This window comes from Watersipora subatra, unplaced genomic scaffold (assembly GCF_963576615.1).
Source record: "Watersipora subatra unplaced genomic scaffold, tzWatSuba1.1 SCAFFOLD_60, whole genome shotgun sequence".
NCBI lineage: Eukaryota > Metazoa > Bryozoa > Gymnolaemata > Cheilostomatida > Watersiporidae > Watersipora > Watersipora subatra.
The window spans coordinates 534,335-555,111 of NW_027045317.1; positions in this window are offsets into that span (position 1 = coordinate 534,335).

A 20,777-nucleotide genomic window follows, 5' to 3' on the forward strand; every position below is an offset into this window, starting at 1 on the left:
TCCAATTGAGCTAATTAGCTTATTGTGAGAATATTACAAACGGCTGACAAAACTGAAAAATGTAATATTCCAATTTCAACCAAACATGCTAGAAATGCTCCATTTGAGCTAATTAGCCTTTTGTGAGAATATTACAAACGTCTGACAAAACTGATAAATGTAAATTTCCAATTTCAACCAAACATGCTAGAAATGCTCCAATTGAGCTAATTAGCTTATTGTGAGAATATTACAAACGTCTGACAAAACTGAAAAATGTAAATTTCCAATTTCAACCAAACATGCTAGAAATGCTCCAATTGAGCTAATTAGCTTATTGTGAGAATATTACAAACGTCTGACAAAACTGAAAAATGTAAATTTCCAATTTCAACTAAACATGCTAGAAATGCTCCAATTGAGCTAATTAGCTGATTGTGAGAATATTGCAATTGTCTGACAAAAGTGAAAAATGTAAATTTCCAATTTCAACCAAACATGCTAGAAATGCTCCAATTGAGCTAATTAGCTTATTGTGAGAATATTGCAATTGTCTGACAAAAGTGAAAAATGTAAAGTTCCAATTTCAACCAAACATGCTAGAAATGCTCCAATTGAGCTAATTAGCTTATTGTGAGAATATTACAAACGTCTGACAAAACTGAAAAATGTAAATTTCCAATTTCAACCAAACATGCTAGAAATGCTCCAATTGAGCTAATTAGCTTATTGTGAGAATATTACAAACGTCTGACAAAGCTGAAAAATGTAAACTTCCAATTTCAACCAAACATGCTAGAAATGCTCCAATTGAGCTAATTAGCTTATTGTGAGAATATTGCAATTGTCTGACAAAAGTGAAAAATGTAAATTTCCAATTTCAACCAAACATGCTAGAAATGCTCCAATTGAGCTAATTAGCTTATTGTGAGAATATTACAAACGTCTGACAAAAGTGAAAAATGCAAATTTCCAATTTCAACTAAACATGCTAGAAATGCTCCAATTGAGCTAATTAGCTTATTTTGAGAATATTACAAACGTCTGACAAAACTGAAAAATTTAAATTTCCAATTTCAACCAAACATGCTAGAAATGCTCCAAATGCGAGAATAAGCTTACTGTAAGAAGTGTACAAACGTCTGACAAAACTGAAAAATGTAAATTTCCAACTTCAACCAAACATGCTAGAAATGCTCCAATTGAGCTAATTAGCTTATTGTGAGAATATTACAAACGTCTGACAAAACTGAAAAATGTAAATTTCCAATTTCAACCAAACATGCTAGAAATGCTCCAATTGAGCTAATTAGCTTATTGTGAGAATATTGCAATTGTCTGACAAAAGCGAAAAATGTAAATTTCCAATTTCAACCAAACATGCTAGAAATGCTCCAATTGAGCTAATTAGCTTATTGTGATAATATTACAAACGTCTGACAAAAGTGAAAAATGTAAATTTCCAATTTCAACCAAACATGCTAGAAATGCTCAAATTGCGCAAATAAGCCTACTGAAAGAATTTTACAAACGTCTGACAAAACTGAAAAATGTAAATTTCCAATTTTAACCAAACATGCTAGAAATGCTCCAATTGAGCTAATTAGCTTATTGGCAGAATATTGCAATTGTCTGACAAAAGTGAAAAATGTAAATTTCCAATTTCAACTAAACATGCTAGAAATGCTCCAATTGAGCTAATTAGCTTATTGTGAGAATATTACAAACATCTGACAAAACTGAAAAATGTAAATTTCCAATTTCAACCAAACATGCTAGAAATGTTCCAATTGAGCTAATTAGCTTATTGTGAGAATATTACAAACGTCTGACAAAAGTGAAAAATGTAAATTTCCAGTTTCAACCAAACATGCTAGAAATGCTCCAATTGAGCTAATTAGCTTATTGTGAGAATATTACAATTGTCTGACAGAAGTGAAAAATGTAAATTTCCAATTTCAACCAAACATGCTAGAAATGCTCCAATTGAGCTAATTAGCTTACTGTGAGAATATTGCAATTGTCTGACAAAAGTGAAAAATGTAAATTTCCAATTTCAACCAAACATGCTAGAAATGCTCCAATTGAGCTAATTAGCGTATTGTGAGAATATTACAAACGTCTGACAAAACTGAAAAATGTAAATTTCCAATTTCAACCAAACATGCTAGAAATGCTCCAATTGAGCTAATTAGCTTATTGTGAGAATATTGCAATTGTCTGACAAAAGTGAAAAATGTAAATTTCCAATTTCAACCAAACATGTTAGAAATGCTCCAATTGAGCTAATTAGCTTATTGTGAGAATATTACAAACGGCTGACAAAACTGAAAAATGTAATATTCCAATTTCAACCAAACATGCTAGAAATGCTCCATTTGAGCTAATTAGCCTTTTGTGAGAATATTACAAACGTCTGACAAAACTGATAAATGTAAATTTCCAATTTCAACCAAACATGCTAGAAATGCTCCAATTGAGCTAATTAGCTTATTGTGGGAATATTACAAACGTCTGACAAAACTGAAAAATGTAAATTTCCAATTTCAACCAAACATGCTAGAAATGCTCCAATTGAGCTAATTAGCTTATTGTGAGAATATTACAAACGTCTGACAAAACTGAAAAATGTAAATTTCCAATTTCAACCAAACATGCTAGAAATGCTCCAATTGAGCTAATTAGCTTATTGTGAGAATATTACAAACGTCTGACAAAGCTGAAAAATGTAAACTTCCAATTTCAACCAAACATGCTAGAAATGCTCCAATTGAGCTAATTAGCTTATTGTGAGAATATTGCAATTGTCTGACAAAAGTGAAAAATGTAAATTTCCAATTTCAACCAAACATGCTAGAAATGCTCCAATTGAGCTAATTAGCTTATTGTGAGAATATTACAAACGTCTGACAAAACTGAAAAATGTAAATTTCCAATTTCAACTAAACATGCTAGAAATGCTCCAATTGAGCTAATTAGCTGATTGTGAGAATATTGCAATTGTCTGACAAAAGTGAAAAATGTAAATTTCCAATTTCAACCAAACATGCTAGAAATGCTCCAATTGAGCTAATTAGCTTATTGTGAGAATATTGCAATTGTCTGACAAAAGTGAAAAATGTAAAGTTCCAATTTCAACCAAACATGCTAGAAATGCTCCAATTGAGCTAATTAGCTTATTGTGAGAATATTACAAACGTCTGACAAAACTGAAAAATGTAAATTTCCAATTTCAACCAAACATGCTAGAAATGCTCCAATTGAGCTAATTAGCTTATTGTGAGAATATTACAAACGTCTGACAAAACTGAAAATTTAAATTTTCAATTTCAACCAAACATGCTAGAAATGCTCCAATTGAGCTAATTAGCTTATTGTGAGAATATTACAAACGTAGGACAAAACTGAAAAATGTACATTTCCAATTTCAACCAAACATGCTAGAAATGCTCCAATTGAGCTAATTAGCTTATTGTGAGAATATTACAAACGTCTGACAAAAGTGAAAAATGCAAATTTCCAATTTCAACCAAACATGCTAGAAATGCTCCAATTGAGCTAATTAGCTTATTGTGAGAATATTACAAACGTCTGACAAAACTGAAAAATGTAAATTTCTGATTTCAACCAAACATGCTAGCAAGGCTCCAATTGAGCTAATTAGCTTATTGTGAGAATATTGCAAATGTCTGACAAAAGCGAAAAATGTAAATTTCCAATTTCAACCAAACATGCTAGAAATGCTCCAATTGAGCTAATTAGCTTATTGTGAGAATATTACAAACGTCTGACAAAAGTGAAAAATGTAAATTTCCAATTTCAACCAAACATGCTAGAAATGCTCCAATTGAGCTAATTAGCTTATTGTGAGAATATTACAAACATCTGACAAAACTGAAAAATGTAAATTGCCAATTTCAACCAAACATGCTAGAAATGCTCCAATTGAGCTAATTAGCTTATTGTGAGAATATTGCAATTGTCTGACAAAAGCGAAAAATGTAAATTTCCAATTTCAACCAAACATGCTAGAAAGGCTCCAATTGAGCTAATTAGCTTATTGTGAGAATATTGCAATTGTCTGACAAAAGCGAAAAATGTAAATTTCCAATTTCAACCAAACATGCTAGAAATGCTCCAATTGAGCTAATTAGCTTATTGTGAGAATATTACAAACGTCTGACAAAAGTGAAAAATGTAAATTTCCAAGTTCAACCAAACATGCTAGAAATGCTCCAATTGAGCTAATTAGCTTATTGTGAGAATATTACAAACGTAGGACAAAACTGAAAAATGTACATTTCCAATTTCAACCAAACATGCTAGAAATGCTCCAATTGAGCTAATTAGCTTATTGTGAGAATATTACAAACGTCTGACAAAAGTGAAAAATGCAAATTTCCAATTTCAACCAAACATGCTAGAAATGCTCCAATTGAGCTAATTAGCTTATTGTGAGAATATTACAAACGTCTGACAAAAGTGAAAAATGTAAATTTCCAATTTCAACCAAACATGCTAGAAATGCTCCAATTGAGCTAATTAGCTTATTGTGAGAATATTACAAACGTCTGACGAAAGTAAAAAATGTAAATTTCCAATTTCAACCAAACATGCTAGAAATGCTCCAATTGAGCTAATTAGCTTATTGTGAGAATATTACAAACGTCTGACAAAAGTGAAAAATGTAAATTGCCAATTTCAACCATACATGATAGAAATGCTCCAATTGAGCTAATTAGCTTATTGTGAGAATATTACAGACGTCTGACAAAAGTGAAAAATGTATATTTCCAATATACATTTTTCGCATTGTATGACAAAAGCGAAAAATGTAAATTTCCAATTTCAACCAAACATGCTAGAAATGCTCCAATTGAGCTAATTAGCTTATTGTGAGAATATTACAGACGTCTGACAAAAGTGAAAAATGTAAATTTCCAATTTCAACCAAACATGCTAGAAATGCTCCAATTGAGCTAATTAGCTTATTGTGAGAATATTACAAACGTCTGACAAAACTGAAAAATGTAAATTGCCAATTTCAACCAAACATGCTAGAAATGCTCCAATTGAGCTAATTAGCTTATTGTGAGAATATGGCAATTGTCTGACAAAAGCGAAAAATGTAAATTTCCAATTTCAACCAAACATGCTAGAAATGCTCCAATTGAGCTAATTAGCTTATTGTGAGAATATTACAAACGTCTGACGAAAGTAAAAAATGTAAATTTCCAATTTCAACCAAACATGCTAGAAATGCTCCAATTGAGCTAATTAGCTTATTGTGAGAATATTACAAACGTCTGACAAAAGTGAAAAATGTAAATTGCCAATTTCAACCATACATGATAGAAATGCTCCAATTGAGCTAATTAGCTTATTGTGAGAATATTACAGACGTCTGACAAAAGTGAAAAATGTATATTTCCAATATAAACCAAACATGCTAGAAATGCTCCAATTGAGCTAATTAGCTTATTGTGAGAATATTACAAACGTCTGACAAAGCTGAAAAATGTAAATTGCCAATTTCAACCAAACATGCTAGAAATGCTCCAATTGAGCTAATTAGCTTATTGTGAGAATATTGCAAACGTCTGACAAAAGTGAAAAATGTAAATTTCCAATTTCAACCAAACATGCTAGAAATGCTCCAATTGAGCTAATTAGCTTATTGTGAGAATATTACAAACGTCTGACAAAACTGAAAAATGTAAATTTCCAATTTCAACCAAACATGCTAGAAATGCTCCAATTGAGCTAATTAGCTTATTGTGAGAATATTACAAACGTCTGACAAATGTGAAAAATTTAAAATTCCAATTTCAATCAAATATGCTAGAAATGCTCCAATTGCGCAAATAAGCCTACTGTAAAAATTTTACAAACGTCTGACAAAACTGAAAATTTAAATTTTCAATTTCAACCAAATGTGCTAGAAATGCTCTAATTGAGCTAATTAGCTTATTGTGAGAATATTGCAATTGTTGGACAACAGTGAAAAATGTAAATTTCCAATTTCAACCAAACATGCTAGAAATGCTCCAATTGAGCTAATTAGCTTATTGTGAGAATATTACAAACGTCTGACAAAACTGAAAAATGTAAATTTCCAATTTCAACCAAACATGCTAGAAATGCTCCAATTGAGCTAATTAGCTTATTGTGAGAATATTGCAATTGTATGACAAAACTGAAAAATTTAAATTTCCAATTTCAACCAAACATGCTAGAAATGCTCCAATTGAGCTAATTAGCTTATTGTGAGAATATTACAAACGTCTGACAAAAGTGAAAAATGTAAAATTCCAATTTCAACCAAACATGCTAGAAATGCTCAAATTGCGCATATAAGCCTACTGTAAGAATTTTACAACTGTCTGGCAAACCTGAAAAATTTAAATTTCCAATTTCAACCAAACATGCTAGAAATGCTCCAATTGAGCTAATTAGCTTATTGAGAGAATATTGCAATTGTCTGACAAAAGTGAAAAATGTACATTTCCAATTTCAACCAAACATGCTAGAAATGCTCCAATTGAGCTAATTAGCTTATTGTGAGAATATTACAAACGTCTGACAAAACTGAAAAATGTCAATTTCCAATTTCAACCAAACATGCTAGAAATGCTCGAATTGCGCAAATAAGCCTACTGTAAGAATTTTACAAACGTTTGACGAAACTGAAAAATGTAAATTTTCAAATTCAACAAAACATGCTAGAAATGCTCCAATTGAGCTAATTAGCTTATTGTGAGAATATTACAAACGTCTGACCAAACTGAAAAATGTAAATTTCCAATTTCAACCAAACATGCTAGAAATGCTCCAATTGAGCTAATTAGCTTATTGTGAGAATATTACAAACGTCTGACAAAACTGAAAAATGTAAAATTCCAATTTCAACAAAACATGCTAGAAATGCTCCAATTGAGCTAATTAGCTTATTGTGAGAATATTACAAACGTCTGACAAAATTAAAAAATGTAAATTTCTGATTTCAACCAAACATGCTAGAAATGCTCCAATTGAGCTAATTAGCTTATTGTGAGAATATTACAAACGTCTGACAAAACTGAAAAATAGAAATTTCCAATTTCAACCAAACATGATAGAAATGCTCCAATTGAGCTAATTAGCTTATTGATAGAATATTGCAATTGTCTGACAAAACTGAAAAATGTAAATTTCCAATTTCAACCAAACATGCTAGAAATGCTCCAATTGAGCTAATTAGCTTATTGATAGAATATTGCAATTGTCTGACAAAACTGAAAAATGTAAATTTCCAATTTCAACCAAACATGCTAGAAATGCTCCAATTGAACTAATTAGCTTATTGTGAGAATATTACAAACGTCTGACAAAAGTGAAAAATGTAAATTTCCAATTTCAACCAAACATGCTAGAAATGCTCCAATTGAGCTACTTAGCTTATTGAGAGAATATTGCAATTCTCTGACGAAAGTGAAAAATGTAAACTTCCAATTTCAACCAAACATGCTAGAAATGTTCCAATTGAGCTAATTAGCTTAATGTGAGAATATTGTAATTGTCTGACAAAAGTGAAAAATGTAACCTTCCAATTTCAACCAAACATGCTAGAAATGCTCCAATTGAGCTAATTAGCTTATTGTGAGAATATTACAAACGTCTGACAAAACTGAAAAATGTAAATTTCCAATTTCAACTAAACATGCTAGAAATGCTCCAATTGAGCTAATTAGCTTATTGTGAGAATATTACAAACGTCTGACAAAACTGAAAAATGTAAACTTTCAATTTCAACCAAACATGCTAGAAATGCTCCAATTGAGCTAATTAGCTTATTGTGAGAATATTGCAATTGTTTGACAAAAGTGAAAAATGTAAATTTCCAATTTCAACCAAACATGCTAGAAATGCTCCAATTGAGCTAATTAGCTTATTGTGAGAATATTACAAACGTCTGACAAAACTGAAAAATGTAAATTTCCAATTTCAACCAAACATGAATTTTAAATTTTTCACTTTTGTCAGACGTTTGTAATATTCTCACAATAAGCTAATTAGCTCAATTGGAGCATTTCTAGCATGTTTGGTTGAAATTGGAAATTTACATTTTTCACTTTTGTCAGACAATTGCAATATTCTCACAATAAGCTAATTAGCTCAATTGGAACATTTCTAGCATGTTTTGTTGAAATTGGAAATTTACATTTTTCACTTTTGTCAAACAATTGCAATATTCTCACAATAAGCTAATTAGCTCAATTGGAGCATTTCTAGCATGTTTGGTTGAAATTGGAAATTTACATTTTTCACTTTTGTCAGACAATTGCAATATTCTCACAATAAGCTAATTAGCTCAATTGGAACATTTCTAGCATGTTTGGTTGAAATTGGAAATTTACATTTTTCACTCTTGTCAAACAATTGCAATATTCTCACAATAAGCTAATTAGCTCAATTGGAGCATTTCTAGCATGTTTGGTTGAAATTGGAAATTTACATTTTTCACTTTTGTCAGACGTTTGTACACTTCTTACAGTAAGCTTATTCTCGTATTTGGAGCATTTCTAGCATGTTTGGTTGAAATTGGAAATTTAAATTTTTCAGTTTTGTCAGACGTTTGTAATATTCTCAAAATAAGCTAATTAGCTCAATTGGAGCATTTCTAGCATGTTTAGTTGAAATTGGAATTTTGCATTTTTCACTTTTGTCAGACGTTTGTAATATTCTCACAATAAGCTAATTAGCTCAATTGGAGCATTTCTAGCATGTTTGGTTGAAATTGGAAATTTACATTTTTCACTTTTGTCAGACAATTGCAATATTCTCACAATAAGCTAATTAGCTCAATTGGAGCATTTCTAGCATGTTTGGTTGAAATTGGAAATTTACATTTTTCAGCTTTGTCAGACGTTTGTAATATTCTCACAATAAGCTAATTAGCTCAATTGGAGCATTTCTAGCATGTTTGGTTGAAATTGGAAATTTACATTTTTCAGTTTTTTCAGACGTTTGTAATATTCTCACAATAAGCTAATTAGCTCAATTGGAGCATTTCTAGCATGTTTGGTTGAAATTGGAACTTTACATTTTTCACTTTTGTCAGACAATTGCAATATTCTCACAATAAGCTAATTAGCTCAATTGGAGCATTTCTAGCATGTTTGGTTGAAATTGGAAATTTACATTTTTCACTTTTGTCAGACAATTGCAATATTCTCACAATCAGCTAATTAGCTCAATTGGAGCATTTCTAGCATGTTTAGTTGAAATTGGAAATGTAAATTTTTCAGTTTTGTCAGACGTTTGTAATATTCTCACAATAAGCTAATTAGCTCAATTGGAGCATTTCTAGCATGTTTGGTTGAAATTGGAAATTTACATTTTTCAGTTTTGTCAGACGTTTGTAATATTCTCACAATAAGCTAATTAGCTCAATTGGAGCATTTCTAGCATGTTTGGTTGAAATTGGAAATTTACATTTATCAGTTTTGTCAGACGTTTGTAATATTCTCACAAAAGGCTAATTAGCTCAAATGGAGCATTTCTAGCATGTTTGGTTGAAATTGGAAATTTACATTTTTCAGTTTTGTCAGCCGTTTGTAATATTCTCACAATAAGCTAATTAGCTCAATTGGAGCATTTCTAGCATGTTTGGTTGAAATTGGAAATTTACATTTATCAGTTTTGTCAGACGTTTGTAATATTCTCACAAAAGGCTAATTAGCTCAAATGGAGCATTTCTAGCATGTTTGGTTGAAATTGGAAATTTACATTTTTCACTTTTGTCAGACGTTTGTAATATTCTCACAATAAGCTAATTAGCTCAATTGGAGCATTTCTAGCATGTTTGGTTGAAATTGGAAATTTACATTTTTCACTTTTGTCAGACGTTTGTAATATTCTCACAATAAGCTAATTAGCTCAATTGGAACATTTCTAGCATGTTTGGTTGAAATTGGAAATTTACATTTTTCACTTTTGTCAAACAATTGCAATATTCTCACAATAAGCTAATTAGCTCAATTGGAGCATTTCTAGCATGTTTGGTTGAAATTGTAAATTTACATTTTTCACTTTTGTTAGACAATTGCAATATTCTCACAATAAGCTAATTAGCTCAATTGGAGCATTTCTAGCATGTTTGGTTGAAATTGAAAATTTAAATTTTCAGTTTGTCAGACGTTTGTAAAATTCTTACAGTAGGCTTATTTGCGCAATTGGAGCATTTCTAGCATGTTTGATTGAAATTGGAATTTTAAATTTTTCATTTTTGTCAGACAATTGCAATATTCTCACAATAAGCTAATTAGCTCAATTGGAGCCTTTCTAGCATTTTTGGTTGAAATTGGAAATTTCTATTTTTCAGTTTTGTCAGACGTTTGTAATATTCTCCTAATAAGCAAATTAGCTCAATTGGAGCATTTCTAGCATGTTTGGTTGAAATTGGAAATTTACATTTTTCGCTTTTGTCCGACAATTGCAGTATTCTCACAATAAGCTAATTAGCTCAATTGGAGCATTTCTAGCATGTTTGAATGAAATTGGAAATTTGCATTTTTCACTTTTGTCAGACGTTTGTAATATTCTCACAATAATCTAATTAGTTCAATTGGAGCATTTCTAGCATGTTTGGTTGAAATTGGAAATTTACATTTTTCGCTTCTGTCATACAATTGCAATATTCTCACAATAAGCTAATTAGCTCAATTGGAGCATTTCTAGCATGTTTGGTTGAAAGTAAAAATTTAAATTTTCAGTTTTGTCAGACGTTTGTAATTTACATTTTTCAGTCTTGTCAGCCGTTTGATATATTCTCACAATAAGCTAATTAGCTCAATTGGAGCATTTCTAGCATGTTTGGTTGAAATTGGAAATTTACATTTTTCACTTTTGTCAGACAATTGCAATATTCTCACAATAAGCTAATTAGCTCAATTGGAGCATTTCTAGCATGTTTGGTTGAAATTGGAAATTTACATTTTTCACTTTTGTCAGACAATTGCAATATTCTCACAATAAGCTAATTAGCTCAATTGGAGCATTTCTAGCATGTTTGGTTGAAATTGGAAGTTTACATTTTTCACTTTTGTCAGACAATTGCAATATTCTCACAATAAGCTAATTAGCTCAATTGGAGCATTTCTAGCATGTTTGGTTGAAAATGGAAAATTACATTTTTCAGTTTTGTCAGACGTTTGTAATATTCTCACAATAAACTAATTAGCTCAATTGGAGCATTTCTAGCATGTTTGGTTGAAATTGGAAATTTAAATTTTTCAGTTTTGTCAGACGTTTGTAAAATTCTTACAGTAGGCTTATATGCGCAATTTGAGCATTTCTAGCATGTTTGGTTGAAATTGGAAATTTACATTTTTCACTTTTGTCAGACGTTTGTAATATTCTCACAATAAGCTAATTAGCTCAATTGGAGCATTTCTAGCATGTTTGGTTGAAATTGGAAATTTACATTTTTCGCTTTTGTCAGACAATTGCAATATTCTCACAATAAGCTAATTAGCTCAATTGGAGCATTTCTAGCATGTTTGGTTGAAATTGGAAATTTACATTTTTCAGTTTTGTCAGACGTTTGTAATATTCTCACAATAAGCTAATTAGCTCAATTGGAGCATTTCTAGCATGTTTGGTTGAAGTTGGAAATTTACATTTTTCAGTTTTGTCAGACGTTTGTACACTTCTTACAGTAAGCTTATTCTCGCATTTGAAGCATTTCTAGCATGTTTGGTTGAAATTGGAAATTTAAATTTTTCAGTTTTGTCAGACGTTTGTAATATTCTCAAAATAAGCTAATTAGCTCAATTGGAGCATTTCTAGCATGTTTAGTTGAAATTGGAAATTTGCATTTTTCACTTTTGTCAGACGTTTGTAATATTCTCACAATAAGCTAATTAACTCAATTGGAGCATTTCTAGCATGTTTGGTTGAAATTGGAAATTTACATTTTTCACTTTTGTCAGACAATTGCAATATTCTCACAATAAGCTAATTAGCTCAATTGGAGCATTTCTAGCATGTTTGGTTGAAATCGGAAGTTTACATTTTTCAGCTTTGTCAGACGTTTGTAATATTCTCACAATAAGCTAATTAGCTCAATTGGAGCATTTCTAGCATGTTTGGTTGAAATTGGAAATTTACATTTTTCAGTTTTGTCAGACGTTTGTAATATTCTCACAATAAGCTAATTAGCTCAATTGGAGCATTTCTAGCATGTTTGGTTGAAATTGGAACTTTACATTTTTCACTTTTGTCAGACAATTGCAATATTCTCACAATAAGCTAATTAGCTCAATTGGAGCATTTCTAGCATGTTTGGTTGAAATTGTAAATTTACATTTTTCACTTTTGTCAGACAATTGCAATATTCTCACAATAAGCTAGTTAGCTCAATTGGAGCATTTCTAGCATGTTTGGTTGAAATTGGAAGTTTACATTTTTCAGCTTTGTCAAACAATTGCAATATTCTCCATGTTGCAATATTCTCCAAATGCTCCAATTGAGCTAATTAGCTTATTGTGAGAATATTGCAATTGTCTGACAAAAGCGAAAAATGTAAATTTCCAATTTCAACCAAACATGCTAGAAATGCTCCAATTGAGCTAATTAGCTTATTGTGAGAATATTACAAACGTCTGACAAAACTGAAAAATGTAAATTTCCAATTTCAACCAAACATGCTAGAAATGCTCAAATTGCGCAAATAAGCCTACTGTAAAAATTTTACAAACGTCTGACAAAACTGAAAAATGTAAATTTCCAATTTTAACCAAACATGCTAGAAATGCTCCAATTGAGCTAATTAGCTTATTGGCAGAATATTGCAATTGTCTGACAAAAGTGAAAAATGTAAATTTCCAATTTCAACTAAACATGCTAGAAATGCTCCAATTGAGCTAATTAGCTTATTGTGAGAATATTACAAACATCTGACAAAACTGAAAAATGTAAATTTCCAATTTCAACCAAACATGCTAGAAATGCTCCAATTGAGCTAATTAGCTTATTGTGAGAATATTACAAACGTCTGACAAAACTGAAAAATGTAAATTTCCAACTTCAACTAAACATGCTAGAAATGCTCCAATTGAGCTAATTAGCTTATTGTGAGAATATTACAAACGTCTGACAAAACTGAAAAATGTAAATTTTCAATTTCAACCAAACATGCTAGAAATGCTCCAATTGAGCTAATTAGCTTATTGTGAGAATATTACAAACGTCTGACAAAAGTGAAAAATGTAAATTTCCAATTTCAACCAAACATGCTAGAAATGCTCCAATTGAGCTAATTAGCTTATTGTGAGAATATTACAAACGTCTGACAAAACTGAAAAATGTAAATTTCCAATTTCAACCAAACATGCTAGAAATGCTCCAATTGAGCTAATTAGCTTACTGTGAGAATATTGCAATTGTCTGACAAAAGTGAAAAATGTAAATTTCCAATTTCAACCAAACATGCTAGAAATGCTCCAATTGAGCTAATTAGCTTATTGTGAGAATATTACAAACGTCTGACAAAACTGAAAAATGTAAATTTCCAATTTCAACCAAACATGCTAGAAATGGTCCAATTGAGCTAATTAGCTTATTGTGAGAATATTGCAATTGTCTGACAAAAGTGAAAAATGTAAATTTCCAATTTCAACCAAACATGCTAGAAATGCTCCAATTGAGCTAATTAGCTTATTGTGAGAATATTACAAACGTCTGACAAAAGTGAAAAATGTAAATTTCCAATTTCAACCAAACATGCTAGAAATGCTCCAATTGAGCTAATTAGCTTATTGTGAGAATATTACAAACGTCTGACAAAAGTGAAAAATGTAAATTTCCAATTTCAACCAAACATGCTAGAAATGCACCAATTGAGCTAATTAGTTGATTGTGAGAATATTGCAATTGTCTGACAAAAGTGAAAAATGTAAATTTCCAATTTCAACCAAACATGCTAGAAATGCTCCAATTGAGCTAATTAGCTTATTGTGAGAATATTGCAATTGTCTGACAAAAGTGAAAAATGTAAAGTTCCAATTTCAACCAAACATGCTAGAAATGCTCCAATTGAGCTAATTAGCTTATTGTGAGAATATTACAAACGTCTGACAAAACTGAAAAATGTAAATTTCCAATTTCAACCAAACATGCTAGAAATGCTCCAATTGAGCTAATTAGCTTATTGTGAGAATATTACAAACGTCTGACAAAGCTGAAAAATGTAAACTTCCAATTTCAACCAAACATGCTAGAAATGCTCCAATTGAGCTAATTAGCTTATTGTGAGAATATTGCAATTGTCTGACAAAAGTGAAAAATGTAAATTTCCAATTTCAACCAAACATGCTAGAAATGCTCCAATTGAGCTAATTAGCTTATTGTGAGAATATTACAAACGTCTGACAAAAGTGAAAAATGCAAATTTCCAATTTCAACTAAACATGCTAGAAATGCTCCAATTGAGCTAATTAGCTTATTTTGAGAATATTACAAACGTCTGACAAAACTGAAAAATTTAAATTTCCAATTTCAACCAAACATGCTAGAAATGCTCCAAATGCGAGAATAAGCTTACTGTAAGAAGTGTACAAACGTCTGACAAAAGTGAAAAATGTAAATTTCCAATTTCAACCAAACATGCTAGAAATGCTCCAATTGAGCTAATTAGCTTATTGTGAGAATATTACAAACGTCTGACAAAACTGAAAAATGTAAATTTCCAATTTCAACCAAACATGCTAGAAATGCTCCAATTGAGCTAATTAGCTTATTGTGAGAATATTGCAATTGTCTGACAAAAGCGAAAAATGTAAATTTCCAATTTCAACCAAACATGCTAGAAATGCTCCAATTGAGCTAATTAGCTTATTGTGAGAATATTACAAACGTCTGACAAAAGTGAAAAATGTAAATTTCCAATTTCAACCAAACATGCTAGAAATGCTCAAGTTGCGCATATAAGCCTACTGTAAGAATTTTACAAACGTCTGACAAAACTGAAAAATTTAAATTTCCAATTTCAACCAAACATGCTAGAAATGCTCCAATTGAGCTAATTAGCTTATTGTGAGAATATTACAAACGTCTGACAAAACTGAAAAATGTAATTTTCCAATTTCAACCAAACATGCTAGAAATGCTCCAATTGAGCTAATTAGCTTATTGTGAGAATATTGCAATTGTCTGACAAAAGTGAAAAATGTAAATTTCCAATTTCAACCAAACATGCTAGAAATGCTCCAATTGAGCTAATTAGCTTATTGTGAGAATATTGCAATTGTCTGACAAAAGTGAAAAATGTAAATTTCCAATTTCAATCAAACATGCTAGAAATGCTCCAATTGAGCTAATTAGCTTATTGTGAGAATATTGCAATTGTCTGACAAAACTGAAAAATGTAAATTTCCAATTTCAACCAAACATGCTAGAAATGCTCCAATTGAGCTAATTAGCTTATTGTGAGAATATATCAAACGGCTGACAAGACTGAAAAATGTAAATTACAAACGTCTGACAAAACTGAAAATTTAAATTTTTAATTTCAACCAAACATGCTAGAAATGCTCCAATTGAGCTAATTAGCTTAATGTGAGAATATTGCAATTGTATGACAGAAGCGAAAAATGTAAATTTCCAATTTCAACCAAACATGCTAGAAATGCTCCAATTGAGCTAATTAGATTATTGTGAGAATATTACAAACGTCTGACAAAAGTGAAAAATGCAAATTTCCAATTTCATTCAAACATGCTAGAAATGCTCCAATTGAGCTAATTAGCTTATTGTGAGAATATTGCAATTGTCGGACAAAAGCGAAAAATGTAAATTTCCAATTTCAACCAAACATGCTAGAAATGCTCCAATTGAGCTAATTTGCATATTAGGAGAATATTACAAACGTCTGACAAAACTGAAAAATAGAAATTTCCAATTTCAACCAAAAATGCTAGAAAGGCTCCAATTGAGCTAATTAGCTTATTGTGAGAATATTGCAATTGTCTGACAAAAATGAAAAATTTAAAATTCCAATTTCAATCAAACATGCTAGAAATGCTCCAATTGCGCAAATAAGCCTACTGTAAGAATTTTACAAACGTCTGACAAAACTGAAAATTTAAATTTTCAATTTCAACCAAACATGCTAGAAATGCTCCAATTGAGCTAATTAGCTTATTGTGAGAATATTGCAATTGTCTGACAAAAGTGAAAAATGTAAATTTACAATTTCAACCAAACATGCTAGAAATGCTCCAATTGAGCTAATTAGCTTATTGTGAGAATATTGCAATTGTTTGACAAAAGTGAAAAATGTAAATTTCCAATTTCAACCAAACATGCTAGAAATGTTCCAATTGAGCTAATTAGCTTATTGTGAGAATATTACAAACGTCTGACAAAAGTGAAAAATGTAAATTTCCAATTTCAACCAAACATGCTAGAATTGCTCCAATTGAGCTAATTAGCTTATTGTGAGAATACTACAAACGTCTGACAAAACTGAAAAATGTAAATTTCCAATTTCAACCAAACATGCTAGAAATGCTCCATTTGAGCTAATTAGCCTTTTGTGAGAATATTACAAACGTCTGACAAAACTGATAAATGTAAATTTCCAATTTCAACCAAACATGCTAGAAATGCTCCAATTGAGCTAATTAGCTTATTGTGAGAATATTACAAACGGCTGACAAAACTGAAAAATGTAAATTTCCAATTTCAACCAAACATGCTAGAAATGCTCCATTTGAGCTAATTAGCCTTTTGTGAGAATATTACAAACGTCTGACAAAACTGATAAATGTAAATTTCCAATTTCAACCAAACATGCTAGAAATGCTCCAATTGAGCTAATTAGCTTATTGTGAGAATATTACAAACGTCTGACAAAACTGAAAAATGTAAATTTCCAATTTCAACCAAACATGCTAGAAATGCTCCAATTGAGCTAATTAGCTTATTGTGAGAATATTACAAACGTCTGACAAAACTGAAAAATTTAAATTTCCAATTTCAACTAAACATGCTAGAAATGCTCCAATTGAGCTAATTAGCTGATTGTGAGAATATTGCAATTGTCTGACAAAAGTGAAAAATGTAAATTTCCAATTTCAACCAAACATGCTAGAAATGCTCCAATTGAGCTAATTAGCTTATTGTGAGAATATTGCAATTGTCTGACAAAAGTGAAAAATGTAAATTTCCAATTTCAACCAAACATGCTAGAAATGCTCCAATTGAGCTAATTAGCTTATTGTGAGAATATTACAAACGTCTGACAAAACTGAAAAATGTAAATTTCCAATTTCAACCAAACATGCTAGAAATGCTCCAATTGAGCTAATTAGCTTATTGTGAGAATATTGCAATTGTCTGACAAAAGTGAAAAATGTAAATTTCCAATTTCAACCAAACATGCTAGAAATGCTCCAATTGAGCTAATTAGCTTATTGTGAGAATATTACAAACGTCTGACAAAAGTGAAAAATGTAAATTTCCAATTTCAACCAAACATGCTAGAAATGCTCCAATTGAGCTAATTAGCTTATTGTGAGAATATTACAAACGTCTGACAAAAGTGAAAAATGTAAATTTCCAATTTCAACCAAACATGCTAGAAATGCACCAATTGAGCTAATTAGTTGATTGTGAGAATATTGCAATTGTCTGACAAAAGTGAAAAATGTAAATTTCCAATTTCAACCAAACATGCTAGAAATGCTCCAATTGAGCTAATTAGCTTATTGTGAGAATATTGCAATTGTCTGACAAAAGTGAAAAATGTAAAGTTCCAATTTCAACCAAACATGCTAGAAATGCTCCAATTGAGCTAATTAGCTTATTGTGAGAATATTACAAACGTCTGACAAAACTGAAAAATGTAAATTTCCAATTTCAACCAAACATGCTAGAAATGCTCCAATTGAGCTAATTAGCTTATTGTGAGAATATTACAAACGTCTGACAAAGCTGAAAAATGTAAACTTCCAATTTCAACCAAACATGCTAGAAATGCTCCAATTGAGCTAATTAGCTTATTGTGAGAATATTGCAATTGTCTGACAAAAGTGAAAAATGTAAATTTCCAATTTCAACCAAACATGCTAGAAATGCTCCAATTGAGCTAATTAGCTTATTGTGAGAATATTACAAACGTCTGACAAAAGTGAAAAATGCAAATTTCCAATTTCAACTAAACATGCTAGAAATGCTCCAATTGAGCTAATTAGCTTATTTTGAGAATATTACAAACGTCTGACAAAACTGAAAAATTTAAATTTCCAATTTCAACCAAACATGCTAGAAATGCTCCAAATGCGAGAATAAGCTTACTGTAAGAAGTGTACAAACGTCTGACAAAAGTGAAAAATGTAAATTTCCAATTTCAACCAAACATGCTAGAAATGCTCCAATTGAGCTAATTAGCTTATTGTGAGAATATTACAAACGTCTGACAAAACTGAAAAATGTAAATTTCCAATTTCAACCAAACATGCTAGAAATGCTCCAATTGAGCTAATTAGCTTATTGTGAGAATATTGCAATTGTCTGACAAAAGCGAAAAATGTAAATTTCCAATTTCAACCAAACATGCTAGAAATGCTCCAATTGAGCTAATTAGCTTATTGTGAGAATATTACAAACGTCTGACAAAAGTGAAAAATGTAAATTTCCAATTTCAACCAAACATTCTAGAAATGCTCAAATTGCGCATATAAGCCTACTGTAAGAATTTTACAAACGTCTGACAAAACTGAAAAATTTAAATTTCCAATTTCAACCAAACATGCTAGAAATGCTCCAATTGAGCTAATTAGCTTATTGTGAGAATATTACAAACGTCTGACAAAACTGAAAAATGTAATTTTCCAATTTCAACCAAACATGCTAGAAATGCTCCAATTGAGCTAATTAGCTTATTGTGAGAATATTGCAATTGTCTGACAAAAGTGAAAAATGTAAATTTCCAATTTCAACCAAACATGCTAGAAATGCTCCAATTGAGCTAATTAGCTTATTGTGAGAATATTGCAATTGTCTGACAAAAGTGAAAAATGTAAATTTCCAATTTCAACCAAACATGCTAGAAATGCTCCAATTGAGCTAATTAGCTTATTGTGAGAATATTGCAATTGTCTGACAAAACTGAAAAATGTAAATTTCCAATTTCAACCAAACATGCTAGAAATGCTCCAATTGAGCTAATTAGCTTATTGTGAGAATATATCAAACGGCTGACAAGACTGAAAAATGTAAATTACAAACGTCTGACAAAACTGAAAATTTAAATTTTTAATTTCAACCAAACATGCTAGAAATGCTCCAATTGAGCTAATTAGCTTAATGTGAGAATATTGCAATTGTATGACAGAAGCGAAAAATGTAAATTTCCAATTTCAACCAAACATGCTAGAAATGCTCCAATTGAGCTAATTAGATTATTGTGAGAATATTACAAACGTCTGACAAAAGTGAAAAATGCAAATTTCCAATTTCATTCAAACATGCTAGAAATGCTCCAATTGAGCTAATTAGCTTATTGTGAGAATATTGCAATTGTCGGACAAAAGCGAAAAATGTAAATTTCCAATTTCAACCAAACATGCTAGAAATGCTCCAATTGAGCTAATTTGCATATTAGGAGAATATTACAAACGTCTGACAAAACTGAAAAATAGAAATTTCCAATTTCAACCAAAAATGCTAGAAAGGCTCCAATTGAGCTAATTAGCTTATTGTGAGAATATTGCAATTGTCTGACAAAAATGAAAAATTTAAAATTCCAATTTCAATCAAACATGCTAGAAATGCTCCAATTGCGCAAATAAGCCTACTGTAAGAATTTTACAAACGTCTGACAAAACTGAAAATTTAAATTTTCAATTTCAACCAAACATGCTAGAAATGCTCCAATTGAGCTAATTAGCTTATTGTGAGAATATTGCAATTGTCTGACAAAAGTGAAAAATGTAAATTTACAATTTCAACCAAACATGCTAGAAATGCTCCAATTGAGCTAATTAGCTTATTGTGAGAATATTGCAATTGTTTGACAAAAGTGAAAAATGTAAATTTCCAATTTCAACCAAACATGCTAGAAATGTTCCAATTGAGCTAATTAGCTTATTGTGAGAATATTACAAACGTCTGACAAAAGTGAAAAATGTAAATTTCCAATTTCAACCAAACATGCTAGAAATGCTCCAATTGAGCTAATTAGCTTATTGTGAGAATACTACAAACGTCTGACAAAACTGAAAAATGTAAATTTCCAATTTCAACCAAACATGCTAGAAATGCTCCATTTGAGCTAATTAGCCTTTTGTGAGAATATTACAAACGTCTGACAAAACTGATAAATGTAAATTTCCAATTTCAACCAAACATGCTAGAAATGCTCCAATTGAGCTAATTAGCTTATTGTGAGAATATTACAAACGGCTGACAAAACTGAAAAATGTAAATTTCCAATTTCAACCAAACATGCTAGAAATGCTCCATTTGAGCTAATTAGCCTTTTGTGAGAATATTACAAACGTCTGACAAAACTGATAAATGTAAATTTCCAATTTCAACCAAACATGCTAGAAATGCTCCAATTGAGCTAATTAGCTTATTGTGAGAATATTACAAACGTCTGACAAAACTGAAAAATGTAAATTTCCAATTTCAACCAAACATGCTAGAAATGCTCCAATTGAGCTAATTAGCTTATTGTGAGAATATTACAAACGTCTGACAAAACTGAAAAATTTAAATTTCCAATTTCAACTAAACATGCTAGAAATGCT